The sequence below is a fragment of the Rhinoraja longicauda genome, chromosome 11, assembly GCF_053455715.1.
Source record: "Rhinoraja longicauda isolate Sanriku21f chromosome 11, sRhiLon1.1, whole genome shotgun sequence".
NCBI classification, from domain to species: domain Eukaryota; kingdom Metazoa; phylum Chordata; class Chondrichthyes; order Rajiformes; family Arhynchobatidae; genus Rhinoraja; species Rhinoraja longicauda.
In genome coordinates this window covers 42109931-42131822 of record NC_135963.1, presented here as the reverse complement: position 1 = coordinate 42131822, position 21892 = coordinate 42109931, and positions in this window count along the sequence as shown.

Sequence of the window (21892 nt, the reverse complement as noted above, 5' to 3'; positions counted from 1 at the left end):
TGACAGAGCTGCAGAGTTCCTCTGTGAAGATGGGAGAACCTTCCAGAAGGACAACTATATCTGCAGCACTCCACCAATCAGGTCTTTATGGTAGAGTGGTCAGACGGAAGCCACTCCTCAGTAAAAGGCACATGACAACCCGGTTTGTGCCAAAAGACACCTAAAGGACTCTCAGACCATGAGAAACAAGATTCTCTGGTCTGATGAAACCAAGATTGAAATATTTGACTTGAATGCCATGCGGCACCACTCATCACCTGGCCAATACCATACCTACTGTGAAGCATAGTGGTGGCAGCATCATGCTGTGGGGATGTTTTTCAGCGGCAGGAACTGGGAGACTCAGGTTCGAGGGAAAGATGAATGGAGCAAAGTACAGCGAGATCCTTGATAAAAACCTGCTCCAGAGCGTTCTGGACCTCAGACTGGGGCGGAGGTTCACCTTCCAACAGGACAACGACCCTAAGCACACAGCCAAGACAACGCATGAGTGGCTTTGTGATAAGTCTGTGAATATCCTTGAGTGGCCCAGCCAGAGCCCGGACTTAAACCCGATCGAACATCTCTGGAGGGGTATGAAAATAACTGTGCATCGACACTCCCCATCCAACCTGACAGAACTTGAGAGGATCTGCAGAGAAGAATGGGAGAAATGACCCAAATACAGGTGTGCCAAGCTTGTAACGTCATACCCAAGAAGACTTGAGGCTGTAATCGCTGCCAAAGGTGCCTCAACAAAGTACTGCGTAAATAGTCTGAATACTTATGTAAATGTGATTTTTCAGTTGTTTATTTTTAATTACTTTGCAAACATTTCTAAACACCTGTTTTCACTTTTTCTATTATGAGGTATTGTGTGTAGATTGATGATTTAAAAAAAGAATTTAATCCATTTTAAAATAAGGCTGTAAAGTAGCAAAATGTGGAAAATGCAGATGGTTTGAAAAGTTGGAAACTGCGAAGACAGAGGAAGAAATGTAGGAGAAGGGAGAGGGAAATGAGAGAAATATGTGTGTGCAGGTGGGGCAGAGCAGAAGAAGGGGGGGGGGAGTGCGAGGAAAGGGGGGCTGTGGGGGAGAAAGGGGAGGGGAAAGAGGGGTTGTTGGAAGTTACCTAACATTGGAGAATTCAATGTTCATACCGGTGGGTTGTAATACAGAATACAGAATACAGAATACAGAGCTTTATTTGTCATTCGTTACCAAGGTACCGACCGAAATTACATAGCAGTCACACAAAAAAAAAGAACACAAGACACATGACCCCAACACAAACATCCACTACCCAAGTGGAATATGAGCCACTTTCTACCCAGTTTGCATGTGGCCTCACTCTGGCAATGGAGGGGGGGCCTAGTCAGAAAGGTCAGTGCATTCAAGAGAGAGAGCTAGACAGAGTTCTTAAGGATAGCGGAGTCAGGGGGTACGGGGAGAAGGCAGGAACGGGGTACTGATTGAGAATGATCAGCCATGATCACATTGAATGGTGGTGCTGGCTCGAAGGGCCAAATGGCCTCCTCCTGCACCTATTGTCTATTGGAATGGGAAGGGGAGTTAAAGTGGTCAGCAATCAGGAGATCTAGTAGGCCTCAGTGGACTGAGCACAAGTATTCAGCGAAACAGTCAAAACGTAAATGTCAAAGTGTATTCTACCTCGTGGAGCATCCTGTGACCACAGCAATCCTGATGGGACCCCTGATTTTAAGAACCTGTCAATGATTTAGTGGAAGGTTAGGCTGCATTTGGAGAATTGCGCTCAGTTCTGGTTACGCTGTTACAGGAAGGATGTGCAGGCTTTGGAGAAGGCAGAGAGGAGGTTTGCCAGAATGCTGCTTGGATTAGAGGGTTTCAGCTACTAGGAGAGGTCGGTTAAACTAGGGCTGTTTTCTCTGGAATGTCAGGTTGGGCACGGAGTTTGAGGGGTGATGATAGAAGTACATAAAATTATGAGAGGCATAGATAGAGTAGACATTCAGAACCTTTTTCCGAAGGTGCAAATGACGCAGCTTTCAGGTGAGAGGGTGAAAATTTAATGGGGATGTGCGGGACAAGTCTTTTTACACATATAATGGGGGTCTGGAACGCATTGCCAGGGGTGGTGGTGGAGGAACATACGATAGTAGCATTTAAAAGGCTTTTAGATAGCCATATGGAAGTGCAAATAATGGAGGGATATGGATCATATACAGGTAGATGGGATCAGTTTAACGGCATCATGTTCGGCACAAACATTGTGGGCCGAAGGGCCCCGTTCCTATGTTGTACTGTTCTATGTTCTATGTTCTAAGAAGGGGCATGATTGAGGTATATCAAATGATAAGGGGCATAGGTAAGGTAGACCTGGGAATAATCTTCCCCATATCAGTGGCAGATAAAAATACAGGAAAAAATAGATTTAGTGTTAGGGGTAAGAGATATAAAGGGGATTTGAGGGCAAGGTTTTTCACCAGAGAGTGGCGGGTACCTGGGATGGACTGCCAGAGAGAACGGTAAAAGCAAAGTCACTGGCAGCGTTTCAAAAGTGTCTGAGATGACCACTTGAATGCCTCAACATAGAAGGATGGGGGGAAGGGATGGAAGATTGGATTAATATGGATGGGTGCCCACTGGTCGACATGGACATGGTGGGGCAAAGGGCTTGCTTCCATGCTGTACGATTTTACATTGCTATTGTTTAACTGAGAAAGACTGCAGAAACCTGCAGACCAAAAGGGATTTGGTCTGAAGAGGGGTCCCAACCCGAAACGTCACCTATCCATGTTCTCCAGAGATGAACGCTGAGTTACTCCAGCACTTTGTGTCTATCTTGGAGATTCAGTTTAGTTTAGTTTAGTTTTCCCTATAACCTAAGCCTGCAAATCCACAGAACAACCGAGTGAATCTCTTCTGCACCCTTTCCATAGCTGGGCAACCAGAACTACACACAGTACGCCAAGTGTGGTATCATCAACAACTTGTACAGCAGCATCAGGATCTCCCAACCTTGTACTCAATACCTTTCCCAATGAATGCAAGCGTGCCAAACACCTTCTTCACCATAGATAGACACAAAGTGCTGGAGTCAGGCTGCATCTCTGGAGAAAAATGATGAGTGACTCAAGGACTCTTCAGTCTGAAGCAGGGTTCCGGCCTGAAATATCACCCATCCTTTTTCTCCAGAGGTGGTGCCTGAACCTCTGAGTTACTCCAGCACTTTGTGTCTATGTTCGGTGTAAACCAGCATCTGCAGTTCCTTCCCACACCTTCTTCACCACCCTGTCCACCTGACTCACCACTTTCAGGGAACCATGCATGTGTACTCCTAGACTTCTCTTGTTCCACAACTGTCTCCAGGGTTAACCCCTTTAGTGTAGATGGTTAAAAAGGTTGGCAAGGACAGTAAGTGTCAAAGGGCCTGTGTCTGCTCTGTACAGCTCTATGACTTTACAAATTCAAGGCAGGCTCCCCGTTGAACATCAAACATGCTCATGAGCATATTCGTTCCATCAATCAATCAGTGGAGGAGTTGTTTTCCCAAAAAGCCCCACACCCTTAATTGTGGGTGTCTGGGGCTTCATAATAAGTTCTAGGAGCAGAATTCGACTCATTAAGTCTACTCCGCCATTCAATCAAGGCTGATCTATCTTTCCCTCTCAACCCCATTCTCCTGCCTTCTCCCCATAACCCCTGACACCCGTACTAATCAAGAATCTGTCAATCTCCACCTTAAAAATACCCATTGACTTGCTTTACACCATCCACGAACATTATTTGTCCCCAGCCTAAAGTTTCTGAATATCTAGTGGGTTCTTGCAAATTAAGTAATTAGACGGAATCTTATGTTTACAGGCAAAATACTGGTAAACTATGCAACTGTAACTTTTGAAATTGTATTCAATCTTCGCCGTTATCTTTTGTTTTCGGGAGTATGATTATTCAATGTACTTCGAGTTTGGAGGGAATCTCCCAGTGGAGTCGTCCATCAGATCTCCTGCATTCCTGCTTATGCTGCAGAATGATCGTCTCCATCTCTGAGGTTCGGAAGAGGACAGGGGTCATGGCCACACACAGGCAAGGTCATCAAGCATCCAGAGCGACATGCTGTTCAGTTTAGTTTAGTTTAATGTCATGTATACCGAGGATAAGTGAAAAGCTTCTTGTTGCGTGCTATCCAGTCAGCAGAAAGACTATGCATGACTGCTGGTGGCTTTGCCGAGGCAGCGTAAGGCGGTAGATGTTATCACTCTGTCATTGACTAAACCAGAAATATATCCCAGACCAGTCCCCAAATGTGGTGACTGAATGAGGCCGGGCGGGAGCTGCGGATGCGGGACTGAATGCAGCTTTGGTGTACATCCTCACTGCTTTCAACACAGGGCACTGGAGCAAGTGGGGTGTCAAGGATCCGGCCTGCACCTCTGCTTCCACAAGGTCTATGTCATTGCTCTACCCATCTGGTCTGGCCTGTGGGTGACCCTAGACTCACACAGGGTCCAGTGAAGCGAGGCTGAAAGTGGTGTGGGGGGTGGGGGGAAAGAACCGGAAGCAAGCTTTTCTTCAGTGATGCCGCCTGACCCGCTGAGTTACTCCAGCACTTCCTATCTATCTATCTTTGGTATGAACCAGCACACCCAGTTCCTCCATGTCACACGTCCTGTGAAGTTGTCCAACGGTGCCCCCGGTAGGGAATTAGCGTTCCAAAACCCCTGGAATCCGTTTTCCAAAATGGCCGAAGAAGGGTGTTCACACACAGCTGTGGTGGCGGGTGCGTGGAACGAGGTGTGGAGGAACGAGGTGCGTGGAACGAGGTGCGTGGAACGAGGTGCGTGGAACGAGGTGCGTGGAACGAGGTGCGTGGAACGAGGTGCGGAGGAACGAGGTGCGGAGGAGGTCATTGAGGCAGATACTTTTGCAAATTTGAAGAAACATTTGGACGGGTAAATGGATAGGGCAGGTTTGGAGGGATATGGGCCAAATGCAGGTGGATGAGGGTAGTGTAGATGGGACATGTTGGCCAGTGGGGGCAGGTTGGGCCGAAGGGCTTGTTTCCATGCTGCATGACTCCATGGCTCTAAGGGTCCCAACCCGCAACGTCGTCAGTCCACTTCCCTCCACTTTGCTCAGAGGCAATGAACCTGTGCAGTCCTCTGCAACAAGGCAGGAAGGTCGTTACGGGGTTTATTTAAGGAGTCAAGTGTGCAGATTGAACGGGAATGTGATAGGAATTCAGATGCTCAGCCATGATTGTGCTGAACAGTGGGGCCAGGCTCAAAGAGCTGAATGGGCTGCACTTGCTATTTTATTGTCGTAGAGTCATACAGCATGGAAACAGGCCATTCAGCCCAACTTGCCCAAGCCGGCCAACATGTCCCATCCACACTAGTCCCACCTGCCTGTGTTTGGTTCATATCCCTCTAAAATGATCTTATCCATGTACCAGTCAAAATATTTGTTAAATGTTGCCCCAGCAGCTTGTTCCAAAACCGGATCAAACACGGGTCTCTGGCGTTGTAAACAACTTATCGCTGCACCAATAGCAATAATAAATCAATACCAATGCCAAAATATCCAGCCGTTCAAACCTAGGGAAATGAAGCAAAATCTTTATGTTGCCGTTTAGGTCTGAAATGGTGTGTTTAGGGCATACACTTTAAGGCGTGGAGTTAAAATTCCAGCACAAAATTGTAAACAATACTGGGAATTAGCGATGACACTTAAGTGGAGACAATAGACAATAGGTGCAGGAGTAGGCCATTCAGCCCTTCGAACCAGCACCGCCATTCAATGCGATCATGGCTGATCACTCTCAATCAGTACCCCGTTCCTGCCTTCTCCCCATACCCCCTCACTCCGCAGGGAGACATTGGGAAACTGGATCAGAACAGCCACAAGCAAGCAAAAAGTAGCAAAGCAGCATTATTGGTTGAGGTTAAGATGTAGCCATTAGGGATTTTATAGGAAAGGAATGCAAATGTTCAAGGCGGCTGAAGGCAGGCTGTTTTCAACATATTTTTTATCAACACGGACTTGGTGGGCTGAATGAGTGGCCATTGATGGAGGAGATAAAACAGGGGGGGGGCAGCAGTGGCTCACCTGCAGTCCGTTTGTCTTTTGTGTTTTGTTGTTGTTTTTTTGTTCTTAATTGTAGTGTTTAGATGTGATGTGTTTTTTGTGGTTGTGTACTATGTGTGGGGGGGGGGGGGGACTGTAAAATTGTCTCTTCTGAATGGAGACGCAACCTTTTTTTCTGGGTGGTGTCTCCGTTTCCGCTGCGGCCTACCACCGGCCAAACACCTGGAGCTGGCGGCCTCCTGCTGGGACCACCTGGGGCTCTGGTTCGCAGAGCCCGCGGACTGGACTTACCATCTGCGGAGCTGGCTGCCTTCGGAGGCTGTGGTGGCGCTGCGAGTGCAGCTGCGACTCGACTTCGGAGGCTCCGGAGGGTTCGGCGCGGGGCGCGGGCCGCGTGGCTATCGGAAGCTCGCAGGCCCTGTCCTGGGTGGGGGCCGATATCGGGAGCTCTGGCAGCGGCAGCGGCAGCGTCTTCGCCCGACATGAATCGCGGGGCTTGGGTCGGCCCGTTGCGAACCTTTCACCGTCCGGCGCGGCCTGGCGGGATTTTCTCCGCCCGGCGGGGGCTTCAATGTCGGGAGTCCCGACCGCCGCGACGTGGCAACTTCAACAGCCTGACCGCGGGAGAGGACGGCAGGGGAAGAGAAAAGACATTCTGGCCTCCCAACACAGTGAGGAGGTGACTGGACGAGACTCACTGTGATGGATGTTTCTTTTTTTTTTTTTTTTGTGTTGGTTTGTGATTGTGTGTGTGTGTTATTGCTTATTTTTATTGCTCTTATTGTTGGACTGTGGGTAATGGAATTTCGTTCAAAAGACTTGGTTTTTTTTGGATGACAATAAAGGCTATTCTGATTCTGATTCTGAAGAAGCTGGAACTGAAGTTCAGATATCAAAAGCTGGAGGGAGTTCTGGATGTGCATGTTATTTGGAAGCAAGATCTTAAAGCTTGAGCGAGAGTCGTTTGAAGAAGCCCAGTTGGCAGTCTGCCAGGCAGCTGTGATCCCTGTGTCTTGCATGCCTCCATTCCTGGCCTGTTTACCACCAGCACAGCTTCCACTGGGAGGTCACTTTAGCTTGGACAGTGAGAATGGTCTGGGCAGCACTATCTGAAAGGGCAATGGGAAGTAAATCTTCAGCTCAATGAGATTTGGGTGGAGGCACAGAATCAGAGAGATAGAGAAGAGGAACAGACCCTTCAGCCCACCAAGTCTGTGCTGATAAATTGTGTTGAAGGAACTGCAGATGCTGGTTTTCACCGAAGATAGACACAAAACGCTTGAATAACTCAGTGGTTCTGACCTAAACCGTCACCTATTCTTTTTCTCCAGAGATGCTGCCTGACACGCTGAGTTACTCCAGCTTGACACGCTGAGTTACTCCAGCCGGACACGCTGAGTTACTCCAGCCGGACACGCTGAGTTACTCCAGCCGGACACGCTGAGTTACTCCAGCCCGACACGCTGAGTTACTCCAGCCGGACACGCTGAGTTACTCCAGCCGGACACGCTGAGTTACTCCAGCCGGACACGCTGAGTTACTCCAGCCGGACACGCTGAGTTACTCCAGCTTGACTCGCTGAGTTACTCCAGCCGGACACGCTGAGTTACTCCAGCTTGACACGCTGAGTTACTCCAGCCTGACTCGCTGAGTTACTCCAGCAGATTGTGTCTGCCTTAAATCCATGCTGACTATCAACCACCCATTTACATTCATCCTATTTTTTAATTGATTGATTGAAAGTTACAGATTGGAAACAAGCCCTTCGGCTCATTTAGTCCGTACTCACTATCAACTACTCATTAACATTTATCCTGTTTTGATTGATTGATTGATTGACTGGTCTATTGATTGATTGATTGATCGATCGATCTATCGATTGATTGATTGATTGATTGATACAGATTAGAAACAGGCCCTTCAGTCCATTGAGTCTGTGCCAAATATCAACGACCCATTTACATTTATCCTACTTTTTATTGATTGATTGATTGAATGAATGTTGCAGATTGGAAATAGGCCCTTCGGCCCATTGAGTCTGTGCTATCAACCACCTATTTACATTAATTCTATTGATTGATTGAAACATAGCATGGAAACAGGCCCTTTGGCCCATCGAGTCAATAGACAATAGACAATCGGTGCAGGAGTAGGCCATTCGGCCCTTTGAGCCAGCACCGCCATTCACCGTGATCATGACTGATTATGCACAATCAGTACCCCGTTCCTGCCTTCTCTCCATATCCCTTGACTCCGCTATCATTAAGAGCTCTATCTAACTCTCTCTTGAAAACATCCAGAGAATTGGCCTACATGGCCTTCTGAGGCAGAGAATTCCAAAGATTTACAACTCTGACTGCAAAAGTTTTTCCTCATCTCCGTTCTAAATGGCCTACCCCTTATTCTTACACTGTGGCCCCTGGTTCTGGACTCCCCCAACATTGGGAACATGTTTCCTGCCTCTAGCGTGTCCAATCCCTTAATAATCTTGTAAGTTTCAATAAGATCCCCTCTCACCCTTCTAAATTTCAGAGTATACAAGTCCAGTCGTTCCAGTCTTTCAACGTATGACAGTCCCGCCATTCCAGGAATTAACCTCGTGAACCTACGCTGCACTCTCTCAATAGCAAGAATGTCCTTCCTCAAGTTTGGAGACCAAAACTGCACACAGTACTCCAGGTGTGGTCTCACCAAGACCCTGTACAACTGCAGAAGGACCTCTTTGCTCCTATACTCAACTCCTCTTGTTATGAAGGCCAACATTCCATTGGCTTTCTTCACTGCCTGCTGTACCTGCATGCTTCCTTTCAGTGAATGATGAACGAGGACACCCAGATCTCGTTGTACTTCCCCTTTTCATAACTTGACACCATTCAGATAATAATCTGCCTTCCTGTTCTTACCACCAAAGTGGATAACCTCACACTTATGAGGCTGCGGCTCACCGGCAGTCTCTCTGTCTTTTTTTTGTTTTTTGTCTATTGTCATCGTTTAATGTACGTTTTGTTCTATTTTTAACTCTGTGTATGTGGGGGGGTGGTGGGGGGGTGGGGGAAACCTTTTTTCTAATCTCTTCCTCAACGGAGATGCGACCTTTACCGTGTCGTATCTCCGTTCGCGCTACGGCCTAACATCGTGTAGTCGGCGGCCTCTAGCTGGGATCGACCTTGAAGACTCCGGTCGCAGGGCCTGGACTTACCATCTCGGAGGCTTCAGCCGTGGGCCCTGCAGACCGCAACATCGGGAGTTCGCAGGTCCCTGGCTGGCGACCGGCTTTCGGGAGCTCCAGCCGTAGCAGCTTCGACCGCCCCGAAACGCGAGGTACGATCGAACCGCTCGCAGGCCCTTCATTGCCCTGCGTGGCCTGGCCGCAGCACTTTCCATCGCCCGGTGGGGGCTCAGGACTTTCATCGGCCTGCTCGGCTCGGCTCGGCCCTGGGACTTTCCATCGCCCGGTGGGGGCTCAGGACCTTCATCGGCCTGCTCGGCTCGGCTCGGCCCTGGGACTTTCCATCGCCCGGTGGGGGCTTCAAAAAGTTGGGAGCCTCGATCACCTCGTGGCACCACGGGAGAAGAATGAGGAGGAGATAAGACTTTGCCTTCCATCACAGTGAGGGTATGCCTGGAGCAATCGCTGTGATGGCTGTTTGTGTAAAAATTGTATCTGTGTGTCCTGTGCTTTTTTTGTTGTCTACTGCCGGACCCTGACGTGAGAGGACGCTGGCTTTGTTTATTCGCCGCTTTTCCGTTAGGATAGTTTGTCTGTTTGTTTTTATGTTGATTGTTTTTGTAAAGTGCTTTGAGCACACGATAAGGCGCTATATAAAATAAATGCTTATTATTATTATTATTATTATTACTTATCCACATTAAACTGTATCTGCCATGCACCTGCCCACTCACACAACCTGTCCAAGTCATCCTGCAACCTCATAGCATCTTCCTCACAGTTCACACTGCCGCCCAGCTTTGTGTCATCTTCAAATTTGCTAACGTTACTTTTAATCCCTTCATCCAAGTCATTAATGTATATTGTAAATAGCTGCGGTCCCAGCACTAAGCCCTGCGGTACCCCATTAGTCACTGCCTGCCATTCTGAAAGGGACCTATTTATCCCTACTCTTTTTTTCCTGTCTGCCAACCAATTTTCTATCCATGTCAGTACCCTACCCCCAATACAATGTGCTCTAATTTTGCCCACTAATCTCCTATGTGGGACCTTGTCGAAGGCTTTCTGAAAGTCCAGGTACACCACATCCACTGGCTCTCCCCAGTCAATTTTCCTAGTTACATCCTCAGTCTTTGCTAGCAGTCAACCAATCATTCACATTCATTCTATTTTTTATTGATAGATTTATTGAAATTTATAACAGGGAAACAGACCCTTCGGCCCATCAAGTTCACGCTGACAATCTCACCCATTCACACTAATTTGATGTAATCACTCTTTTTCATCCGCTCCCTACACACGAGGGGCAATTGACCGAGGCCAAGTTGCCGACAAACGCACACGTCTTTGGGGTGTGTGAGGAAACTGGAGCACCTGGAGGAAACACACAGGACACAGGGAGAACATGAAATTCCACCCACGCAGCAGTTTAGTCTTCTTCAGCCAGAGGGTGGTGAATCTGTGGAATTCATTGCCTCAGAAGGCCGCGGAGGCCAAGTCAGTGGATATTTTGTAAGGTGCAGATTGACAGATTCATGATTAGTATGGGTGTCAGGCGTTATGGGGAGAAGGCAGGAGAGTGGGATTAAAAGGGAAAGAAAGATCAGCCATAATCAAATGGCAGAGTAGATTTGTTGACCGAATGGCCTAATCCTGCTCTGATAACTTATGAATTTATGAGCACCTGAGGTTGGGATTGAACCCAGGTCTCTGGCACTGTGAGAGCGCGGCTCTACCAGCTGTGCCACCCTGCTGCCCACAGAGCCAAGCGAAAACAGAAATCTCTCAGCACTTTAGTTTTGTTTAGTTCAGTTTAGAAATACAGTGCGGAAACAAGCCCTTAGGCCCACCGAGTCCGCACCGACCAGCGATCCCCGCTCTAACATAATCCTACACACACTGTGGATAATTTACACTTATACCAAGCCAATCAACCTACAAACATGCACATCTGGACTTGTTCTGGGGCTTGAGCTGAGAAAGGGTTAGTATGAAACGCTAAATGGCCTCTTCCTGTGAGTATGATCCAGAGATTGGTTGCACTGTGGCCGAGCTCGTGCTGCTTCCCAGCTGCAGGAACGTGTGCTGAGTTGCGGTAACTGTTTCACGTGTACTGGAAGCTCTTCTGCGTAGATGGGCAGGTCTGGTGCCTGGGAAAGGCATGTGGGACTTGTGATGAACCCCGATGAGGAGCTGCGACCTTCAATGGGTCAAAGTGAACTGGTTTGGCCTGTGATCAAGCCATCTTTGCAGCAATGATGGTGGCACTGTGGCGCAGCTGGTCGAGCTCTTACCTCACAGCACCAGAGACACAGGTTCGAACCTGACCTCGGGTACTGTCTGTGCGGAGTTTGCACATTCTCCCTGTGACCACATAGGTTTTCTCCGGGTGCTCCGGTTTCCTCCCACACTCCAAAGACGTGCGGGCTTGTGGGTTAATTGGTTGCTATAGATTGTCCCTAGTGTGTAGGGAGTGGACGCGAAAGTGGGATAACATAAAACTAGCGTGATCAATGGTCGGCTTGGGTTCGGTGGGCCGAATGACTGTTTGCATGCTGTATCTCTAGAAAATGAAAAACTAAAAAACAACGTAATGCTTGTGGGCAGATTGATTAAAAAAAACACTGATTTCTTCATCTTTACTGGTCACCTGGTCAGCAACCTCTAACCCTGAATTCACAGGTCAAAGTTGATGTAGCTTGGGGAAAGATTAACTTTGCCTGTTTACTCAGTGTGTGGATTAACAGCCCCAAAAAACGAACTCCTGAAGGAACTCAGTGTGTCAGGCAGCATCAGTGGAGAGAAATGGACAGACAATGTATCGGGTTGGGACCTTTCATCTGGATTATCAGTTGCCTAGTGAAGTGTCCGTATCACCCCCAGCAGTTCAGAAGCTGAGCAGATTCTCTGTATCCTAGTGGAGCAGTCTGAAGAAGGGTCTCGACCCGAAACGTCACCCATTCCTTCTCTCCTGAGATGCTGCCTGACCCGCTGAGTTACCAGCATTTTGTGATACCCTGTATCCTAGTCCTTCCACCATGGAAGGCAAGGTGGGCAAGGAATATCAATACTCAGTCCAGTTGAAGAGACCTGACCTTCTTTCAAAATGCAGATGAGGGTGAATTTCTTTAGCCAGTCAGCAGAAGTACTATACAGGATTATAATCAAGTCGTCCACAGTGTACAGATACAGGAGAAAGGGTATGCCGTTTAGTGCAAGATTGGTGATTCTCGGACTATCTTTGATCTGCCTTTACTGGACTTAATCTTGCACTAAACGTTATTCATGTTATTCCCTTTACCAAAGATATTGCCAAGCTTGAAAGGGTTCAGAGAAGATTTACGTGGATGTTACCAGGACTAGAGGGTCTGAGCAAAAGGGAGAGATTGAGTAGGCTGGGCCTCTAGTCCTTGGAGGGCAGGAGGATGAGGGGTGATCCTGTAGAGGTGTATACAATCATGAGGAATAGATCGGGTCGATGCACAGAATCTCTTGTGCAGAGCACACCAGCTCCAGCCGGCAGGAGCCTTTCTGCTACATACTGGTCATCAAGTGTGATCAGTGTCCCTGCGTTTCACAAGCCAGTGAGTGGCCAGCTTGTTATCAACTACCCTCTGCCTGGTCTGGCCTGTCAAGCACACTGATAGTTACCAGTCGCTCACACCACATAAACGCAGTGTGTGTATGTGTGTCATAAGGTCATAAGTGATGGGGTAGAATTAGGCCATTCGGCCCATCAAGTCTACACGGCCATTCCATCATGGCTGATCTAACTCTCCCTCCAAACCCCATCCTCCAGCCTATTCCCCATAACGTCTGACTCCTGTAATAACCAAAAATCTATGCGTGTGGGTGTGTGTGTGCATGTGTGTGTATCTGCAAGTGTGTGTAGGTGTGTGTGTGGTGTCAGAGAATCTGAAGCAAGAGCAAAGAACAGATAAGGGCAGAATACAAAACCAAGCTGGAAAGGGTGCGTTGAAGATTTACGGGGATGTTGCCAGGACTCGAGGGTCTGAGCAATAGGGAGAGGTTGAGCAGGCCAGGACTCTATTCCTTGAGAGTGTAGGAGGATGAGGGGTGATCTTACAGAGGTGTACAAAATCATGAGAGGAATAGGTCGGGTAGACATACAGAGTTTCTTGCCTAGAGTGGGGGAATCGAGAACCAGAGGACATGGGTTTAAGGTAAAGGGGAAAGATTTAATAGGAACCTAAGGGGTACCTTTTTCACACAAAGGGTGGTGGGTGTATGGAACGAGCTGCCAGAGGAGATAGTTGAGACCGGTACTGTCGCAACGTTTAAGAAACATTTAAACAGGTAACTGGATAGGATACGTTTAGAGGGATATGGGACAGATGCAGGCGGGTGGGACTAGTGTAGATGGGACATGTTGGTCGGCAGGAACAAGTTGGGCCGAAGGACCTGTTTCCTCGCTGTATCACTCTATGACTCTACGACTCTAAGGGCCATAAATCTTGACTTAGCCACTAACAGAATCTCCAGGGAAACCCCTTCCCTGGAGAGAGAAAGAGGAAAGAGTGTGGAATTTGCTGCTGAGTTGCCGTGGAAAGCCATTGGAGTGAGGAAGGATCAGATCTCCTAGAGGGTAGAATGGAGAAGGTTGGCAGCGACTGCCGACAGTATAAACAACTCTCGGATCAAGTGGCTTGTTCCCATGCCATGGAATTTTACAATCGCATATTTTGTACAACTTCAGATCATAAATCTCTCTTACGGGTTAAAATATTTCAGGAATGAAGAGAAACAAATTTCAGTTCCACTTTTTTTCTGTCAGCAAATCCTGGTTAAATTCCAAGCACCCCACTGGCTGTCAGTAAGATTGAATAACACAATCCTCCCAATGTTAACCCAACTCAACCATAAACCAGTGTTAATACAAGGCCATGTCATTAAAGTTTGGCTAAGAAGGAAAGAATTAACAGGGACGTTAATCTTTTCTATCCGAAACTCACGAGGAAAGTTTCTGCTGACAAGCCGCTACCTTTAACTCTTCCACTGAAGTCAAAAACACTTTCCTGTTTGTGGATTCTACAAAAATCAAAAAATGACTCTTGCACAAGAACAAAGTGCTTGTAGCTTTCCATTCTGGTAAAGTTAGTCAGGAAGGAAAGCAACTGATGTCATCGCAAAAACACCAGCTGGGTCTGGTTATGGTTTCTCTGTGTACAGCGTCCTGACCAAGACTTTGAATCGGATCCAAAAAAACATTCCGTATCAGCCAGGGCAGGAGTTCAGAGAACAAGCTTCAGCCGTGGAAGGGTTTTTCAGCAGTCAGCTGAGCGAGAGTGAGAGAGTGAGAGAGTGAGCCCTGTTTTGGTGCTTATTCCTCCCTTGTCTCTGAGACCTGGGAGATCACACAGCGGAGAGAGTGCAGATCTGGCCCCAAGCCTTCTCCAGGCACCTCCTTCCCCCCCCCCCCCTCCCCTCCCTCCTCTCAACCCCACCCCCCTCTCCCTCCCCATCCCCCCTTCTACCCAACCCCCACCCTTACGGGCTCTGTATTTTTGTAGAAATAAGATAATCCGAAGACAGGCAGCCAAATCCAATCTGGTAAAGATAAACGGAAAATGTGATTTTCAGCGGGAGGAGAGAAGTGTTATGGAGCGAGCAGTTTTTTGAGAACCAGTCCTGATCAACAACACCTCTTTCAGCTAAACACAAACCGCTGGAGACCTCTGAGGGTCAGGCAACATCTGTGATGCTGTTTTGGATTAGGACCCTTCTCCCAGTTGCTCATCTCCCACTCCAGGTCCCCATTTCCTGTCCCACATGCCTATTGGAAGGATGTCGTTAAGATGGAAGAAGTGCAGAGAAGATTTACAAGAAAGTTACCAGGACTTGAGGTGCTGAGCTACAGGGAAAGGTTGGGCAGGCTAGGGATGGGTTGCCTTCCCACCCAAATCACCCCCTCCCCACGTACATTCCCCTGCAACCGCAGAAGATGCAACACCTGTCCCTTTACCTCTCCCCTCGACTCCATCCAAGGACCCCAACAGTCTTTTCAGGTGAGGTAGAGGTTCACTTGCACCTCCTCCAACCTCATCTACTATATCCGCTGTTCCAGGTGTCAACTCCTCTACATCGGTGAGACCAAGCGCAGGCTCGGCCATCGTTTTGCTGAACACCTCCGCTCAGTCCGTCTTAACCTACCTGATCTCCCGGTTGCTCAGCACTTCCAAAGGGCCAGTCCCACTTAGGCGAGTTTTTAGGTGACTACAGGTGACTAGGCTGTTGCCACACGGTCGCCGGGGTGTCGCCTGTATGGTCGTGAGTCGTCTCCAAAGAGTCGTAGCGTTTTTCTGGTCACCGCTGGATTTTGAGATGTTTAAAAAATTTTGGCGACTGTTGGTTTGACGCCAATGATCGTAGCTTGACGTCTCCCGACGTAGGTTGTCACCAGGTTGTCGCCAGGTGACGTAGGTTGTCGTCGGTACTGACTTCGGTAAATTTCATTGGCAACTACCTACGTCAACCTATGTCATCCGGTGACAGGTACCGGCGTCAAAACCGGAGGCCAAAATTATGTGAAATGTCTTCAGTTGTCGCCGACAGGGTGGTAGCTTGTCACAGCCTGTCGCGGGTAGACGCAGGTTGACTTCAGTTGTCGTAGGTTGTCACCTGTGTGGTCGTAGGTTGTCATAGGTGCGGTCGTAGGTGGACGTCCTAAGTCGCAACGATTGGGTCGCCGGTTGTCGGTAGCTTGCCGTAGCTTGACATCGACTAGGTGGTAGGTTGTTGCAGCTTGTCGTAGACATTGTCGAGGGGGGGGTTCCAGTCGCCGGTTTTTCAGCGACCTGCTTCGACTATGACAGTTGCCGGCAGTCGCCTAAAAAATTGCCTAAGTGGGACAAGCCCTTTTCTCCCCGTCCCATTCCCAATCTGACCTTTCTGTCCTGGATCCTCCTCCTTTGTCAGAGTGAGGCCCAGCACAAATAGGAGGAACAGCACCTCATATTTCGCTTGGGGACCTTACACCCCAGCGGTATGAACATTGACTTCTCTAACTTCAAATAGCTCTTGCTTTCCTCTCTCTCTCCATCCCCTTCCCCTTCCCAGTTCTCCCACCAGTCTTACTGTCTCTGACTACATTCTATCTCTGTCCCGCCCACTCCCTGGCATCAGTCTGAAGAAGGGTCTCGACCCGAAACGTCACCCATTCCTTCTCTCCAGAGATGCTGCCTGTCCTGCTGAGTTACTCCAGCATTTTGTGTAAACCTATCGGCGGTTCATGGTCGGCGTGGACTCGGTGAGCCGAAGGGCCTGTTTCCACGCTGTATCTCTAAACTAAACAACAACAAAAACTATCTTTGTATTACTCCACCAGTCTGAAGAAAGGTCCCGACCCAAAACATCATACATCCACTTCCCTCCACAGATGCAAGCTGACCCACTGTGTTCCTCCAGCAGTTTGCTCCTTGCTCAAGACTCCAGCATCTGTATGATTGGCAGAAGGCATCTTTTCCCATGTTTGGTTTCAGTGACCCCCCTTATTTCCAGGGGAGCTCACTGGAGTGCCGCTCCGGCATCTCTGTAAAGCAAAAGCCTACGGTGGCGCAGTGGTAGAGTTGCTGCCTTACAGCGAATGCAGCGTCGGAGACTCAGGTTCGATCCTGACTAGGGGCGCCGTCTGTACGGAGTTTGTACGTTCTCCCCGTGACCTGCGTAGGTTTTCTCCGAGATCTTCGGTTTCCTCCCACACTCCAAAGACGTACAGGTTTGTAGGTTAATTGGCTGGGCAAATGTAAAAATTGTCCCCAGTGGGTGTAGGATAGTGTTAGTGTGCGGGGATCGCTGGGCGGCACGGACCCAGTGGGCCGAAGGGCCTGTTTCTGCGCTGTATCTCTAAATCTAAATCTAAATCTAAACAGCGGGGAATTTTAACTAGTGGGGAATTTAACAGCAGCCACCCCGCCATCAGTGACAGCTCCGGCACCTAAAAAATTAGCTCTGCAACACTGCTTATTTGTAATTTAAGGGGCTTGTGGACAATGCCTGTAGTTCTAACATTCCTCCAATCAGTGCAGGTCCACCCCCCAGCTCACTGGAAGGTTCCGTTCATAAGTTCATTGGATATAAGAGCAGATTTAGGCCATTCGGCCCATCAAGTCTACTCCACCATTCCATCATGGCCAACCTATCTTTCCCTCTCAACCCCATTTTCCTGCCTTCTCTCCCTAACCCGACACCCAGTGCCGGATTAACATAATAGCAAAAGTAGCATTTGCTACGGGCCCCGCACTTTCGAGGGACCCGCGCTAAATGCTTGCAAGCTAAGCGCTTGAACTCGGCATCCCACTGAGGGGCGCCGTGTTGCGCGCGCCGCTCCCCAACCGCCGGGGTTTGAATGTGTTTGCGGGGCTGCGTGGACCAATGGGAAGCCGGCTTGTCACCGCCCAACCGCCAACCCTGGTTTGGGTCAGTGTTGCCAGGGTGTGAGGGGGTGTGTGGGGGGGTGAGGGTCAGTGTTGCTGGGGTGTGAGGGGGTGAGGGTCTGTTGCCGGGTGGGGGGGGGTGAGGGTCAGTGTTGCCGGGGTGGGGGGGGGTGAGGGTCTGTTGCCGGGTGGGGGGGGTGAGGGTCAGTGTTGCCGGGGTGTGAGGGGGTTGCGGGGGGGGGGGGGTGAGGGTCAGTGTTGCCGGGGTGGGGGGGGGGGGTGAGGGTCAGTGATGCTGTGGTGTGAGGGGGTGTGTGTGGGGGGTGAGGGTCAGTGTTGCCGGGGTGTGAGGGGGTGTGTGGGGAGGTGAAGGTCAGTGTTGCTGGGGTGGGGGGGGGTGAGGGTCAGTGTTGCCGGGGTGTGAGGGGGTGAGGGTCAGTGTTGCCGGGGTGTGAGGGGGTTGTGGGGGGTTGCGGGGGGGGGTGAGGGTCAGTGTTGCCGGGGTGAGGGGGGGGTGAGGGTCAGTGATGCTGTGGTGTGAGGGGGTGTGTGTTGGGGGTGAGGGTCAGTGTTGCCAGGGTGTGAGGGGGTGAGGGTCTGTTGCCGGGTGGGGGGGTGAGGGTCAGTGTTGCCGGGGCGGGGGGGAGTTGCGGGGGGGGGGTGAGGGTCAGTGTTGCCAGGGTGTGAGGGGGTGTGTGTGGGGGGTGAGGGTCAGTGTTGCCAGGGTGTGAGGGGGTGTGTGTGGGGGGGTGAGGGTCAGTGTTGCCGGGGTCTGAGGGTGTGTGTGGGGGGGTGAGGGTCAGTGTTGCCAGGGTGTGAGGGGGTGAGGGTCTGTTGCCGGGTGGGGGGGGGGTGAGGGTCAGTGTTGCCAGGGTGTGAGGGGGTGAGGGTCTGTTGCCGGGTACCGGGTGAGATGGGGTGGTCGGTTCGCTCTTCTTGCTTGCTTAGGTGTTGTTACTACTTTATTTCTTCTATGTGGTTGTATTATTAGTTCTTGTACAAATAAAGTTTATTTTAATATATTCTGTGTGTTACATCAGCTCGGCTCCTGAAAACACGACACATACCTTTTTATTTCCTGACGTTCACATGTTTATTTACATAAACCATTTCTTTTTAAATGCATATTTCATTGAATTGTTGTTATCCATTGCAGACAGCAATGAGCAAAAGCTCCAGAGATACTGGACGTCATTATGCTTCTGGAAGTGGAAAACGTAAAGCGAAGGAAGAAAAAGAAAGAAGAGACCAACTTGTGATATCAAAAACACGTGAGTTGGCAATATTTGAATGTTCATGGTGATGGTGCTATAATGGCTGAAGCTGGAAATATAGGAACAACTAGTATTAGTGCAGCAGAAGGCATGCTATAGCAACAGCTAGCATCCATTAAATGTGAAAGAACAAGTGAAAAGACCAAGTACTCTAATGATAATGGTGAATGGCCAAACAATCTAGATGATTGTGATCGTGAATATTAGATAATCAAAGGAAGTGATGAATGTCAACATTCTAATAGTGACTTCCCTTCATCCATGCAATGAAAAGAATCCTTGGCACTGTCAGAAGTCTTATTTCACATATGTTCATAAACCTACATACAAGCAGCATGCAAGAAATTGGTTATGCTATTCAGAAAGCAAAGGAAGCCTATTCTGTTTCCCATACAAGGTTATGACTTCAGGATGCTCATCAAAGCTTAGTGAAGAGGGGGTTTAATGACTGGAAAAATGCAAGCAATCTATTACGTCGACATGAAGAAAGTCCCTCACATAGACAAGCTTTAATTTCACTGTCGATGCGCAAAGAGGGAGGTAAACGTGTCGATTGCCAACTTGTGAAACAAATGGAGACTGAACAAAAGTATTGGCGCACACTTCTAGCGCGAATAATTGAAGTTTGTAAAGTTTTTAGAAGAACGAGGCCTTTAGATTTAGAGATACAGCGCGGGAACAGGCCCTTCGGCCCACCGGGTCCGCGCCGCCCAGCGATCCCCGCTCATTAACACTATCCTACACAATTTTTACATTTGCCCAGCCAATTAATCTACATACATGTACGTCTTTGGAGAGTGGGAGGAAACCGAAGATCTCGGAGAAAACCCACGCAGGTCACGGGGAGAACGTACAGATGGCGCCCGTAGTCAGGATCGAACCTGAGTCCCCGGCGCTGCATTCGCTGTAAGGCAGCAACTCTCCCGCTGCGCCACCGTGCCGCCACTTTTCATTTTGTGGTAATGATGAAACTGTTGGCTCTCCTCATAATGGAAATTACTTGTGGTTGTTGGAGTTATTGGCCAGGTTTGACCCTTTTCTGGCAGAGTATATAAAACAAAGGAAAGGGACATAAATCATCTCAAACAACATGTGAGGAATTCAGCAATCTGATTGGATCCAGCATACTGGGTCACATTATCGGTGAAGTGAAGAAATACAAATATTATTCTGTTTCATTGGATTCTACTCCAGATATATCTAATGTGGACCAGCTGACTTTGACTGTGCGCTATGTTTTGCCGTCTGGACCAGTTGAAAGATTTGTGAAGTTGTTGGATATGGAAGGTCATAGTGCTGAACAGTTCACTCAAAGTTTACTTGACTTTTTAAAGGAAAATGACATTGATATAAAAGACTGCTGTGGTCAAAGTTATGACAATGCCAGCAACACGAGTGGCAAGTATAGTGGCTTACAAGCACGAACTAAGGAGCTGAATGAGTTTGCGGATTACATACCATGTTTTGCACATTCACTAAATTTGGGTGGAGAATGTGCTGCTGAATGTTGTCAAGAAGCATTAATTTTCTTTGTCTTTGTAGAAAGCCTGTACACATTTTGTTTCTGCTTCTACTTATCGGTGGTATTGTAGCGACCATAGAGAATGGTCCAGGTCGTCGAACCCTCGGATTGGCCAGCGAGGTCACGTGGGAACGCGACCATGGGGATTGGTCCAGGGAACGACATCGCTGATTGGCCAGCGATGTCATGTGCGCGTTTGGCGCCCGTTTTAGTCAGTTCGGCGAAGTCTTCAAGGAAGACAGTAAGTTTGTATTGGTTGTCCTGTACCTTGTTGTTTAACTCTGTATTCGTGTATTGCGGCTGCAATAAAGTTCGTCTACAACCAACAAGTTTCGGACTCGCCATATTGGTGACCCCGACGTGATCTGGACGATCACCGACTGAGCAGGAACCCGACGCCTCGTTGACGATGACCGAGCAGGGCACACCGGAGTCAAGCGCGGCAGGCGTTCATCTTCCGTTATTTTGGACGTACGCACCGCAAGCTTGGTTTATCCACGCCGAGGCTCAATTCCATATAAAGAAGGTGTCGGACGAGTCCACGAAGTACTTCTACCTCGTCAGCGCTCTATCGCCGGACACAACCAAGCGCGTGATGCGGTTCATCATAAATTCACCTGCGGAAGACAAGTACGAGGCCATGAAGAAGGTATTACTACGAACCTTCGGGTTGAATAAGCATGGTGGTGCGGCAAAACTTCTGCACCTACCGGATCTTGGAGACCAACTGCCTTCCGTCCTCATGGCCGAAATGATGATGCTAGCCGGTGAGCATACGGATTGCCCGATGTTTGAACAGGCATTCCGCGAGAAACTTCCCGAGGATGTCCGACTGCTGCTTACGGATTGTTCTTTTAAGGACCCCGAAGCATATGCAGCGAAAGCGGACGCGCTCATAGCGGCAAAAAACAAGGCAAGTGGTTCAATCAACAAAGTCTCGACATCGGTGACCACGCCACAGCGACGGCAAGATGGCGCCACGTCTCCCGCCAATTCTCCGAAAGCCCGCCAAAAAGATCCGCACAAGCGCGGCTGGTGCTATTATCACCTACGATGGGGTAACGAATCCCGCAACTGTCGTTTGCCTTGTACCTTCGCGGGAAATTCCTCAGCCGATCGTACATAGGGGCAGTTACGATTGGCCAGAACCGGCGCCTCTATGTCCATGATCGATTCACGGACACAGAATTTTTGGTAGACACGGGAGCCATCGTCAGCATAGTGCCGCCGACCGACCTCGAAACCAGATCGGGTAAGACAGGTCCCACCCTCATCGCGGTTAATGGCAGCCCAATTCGCACTTTCGGTACACGGAAGATGTCCCTTGTGTTAGGCCTCCGCACGTACGAATGGCCATTCATCATAGCCGACGTCAAACAAACGATCCTGGGTGCAGATTTTCTCTGGGCTTTTTCACTGGTTCCTGATGTCCGCGGTAACGACCTCCGACCCTCCGCCGAAGATGAGCACGCCGCTCCGACAAT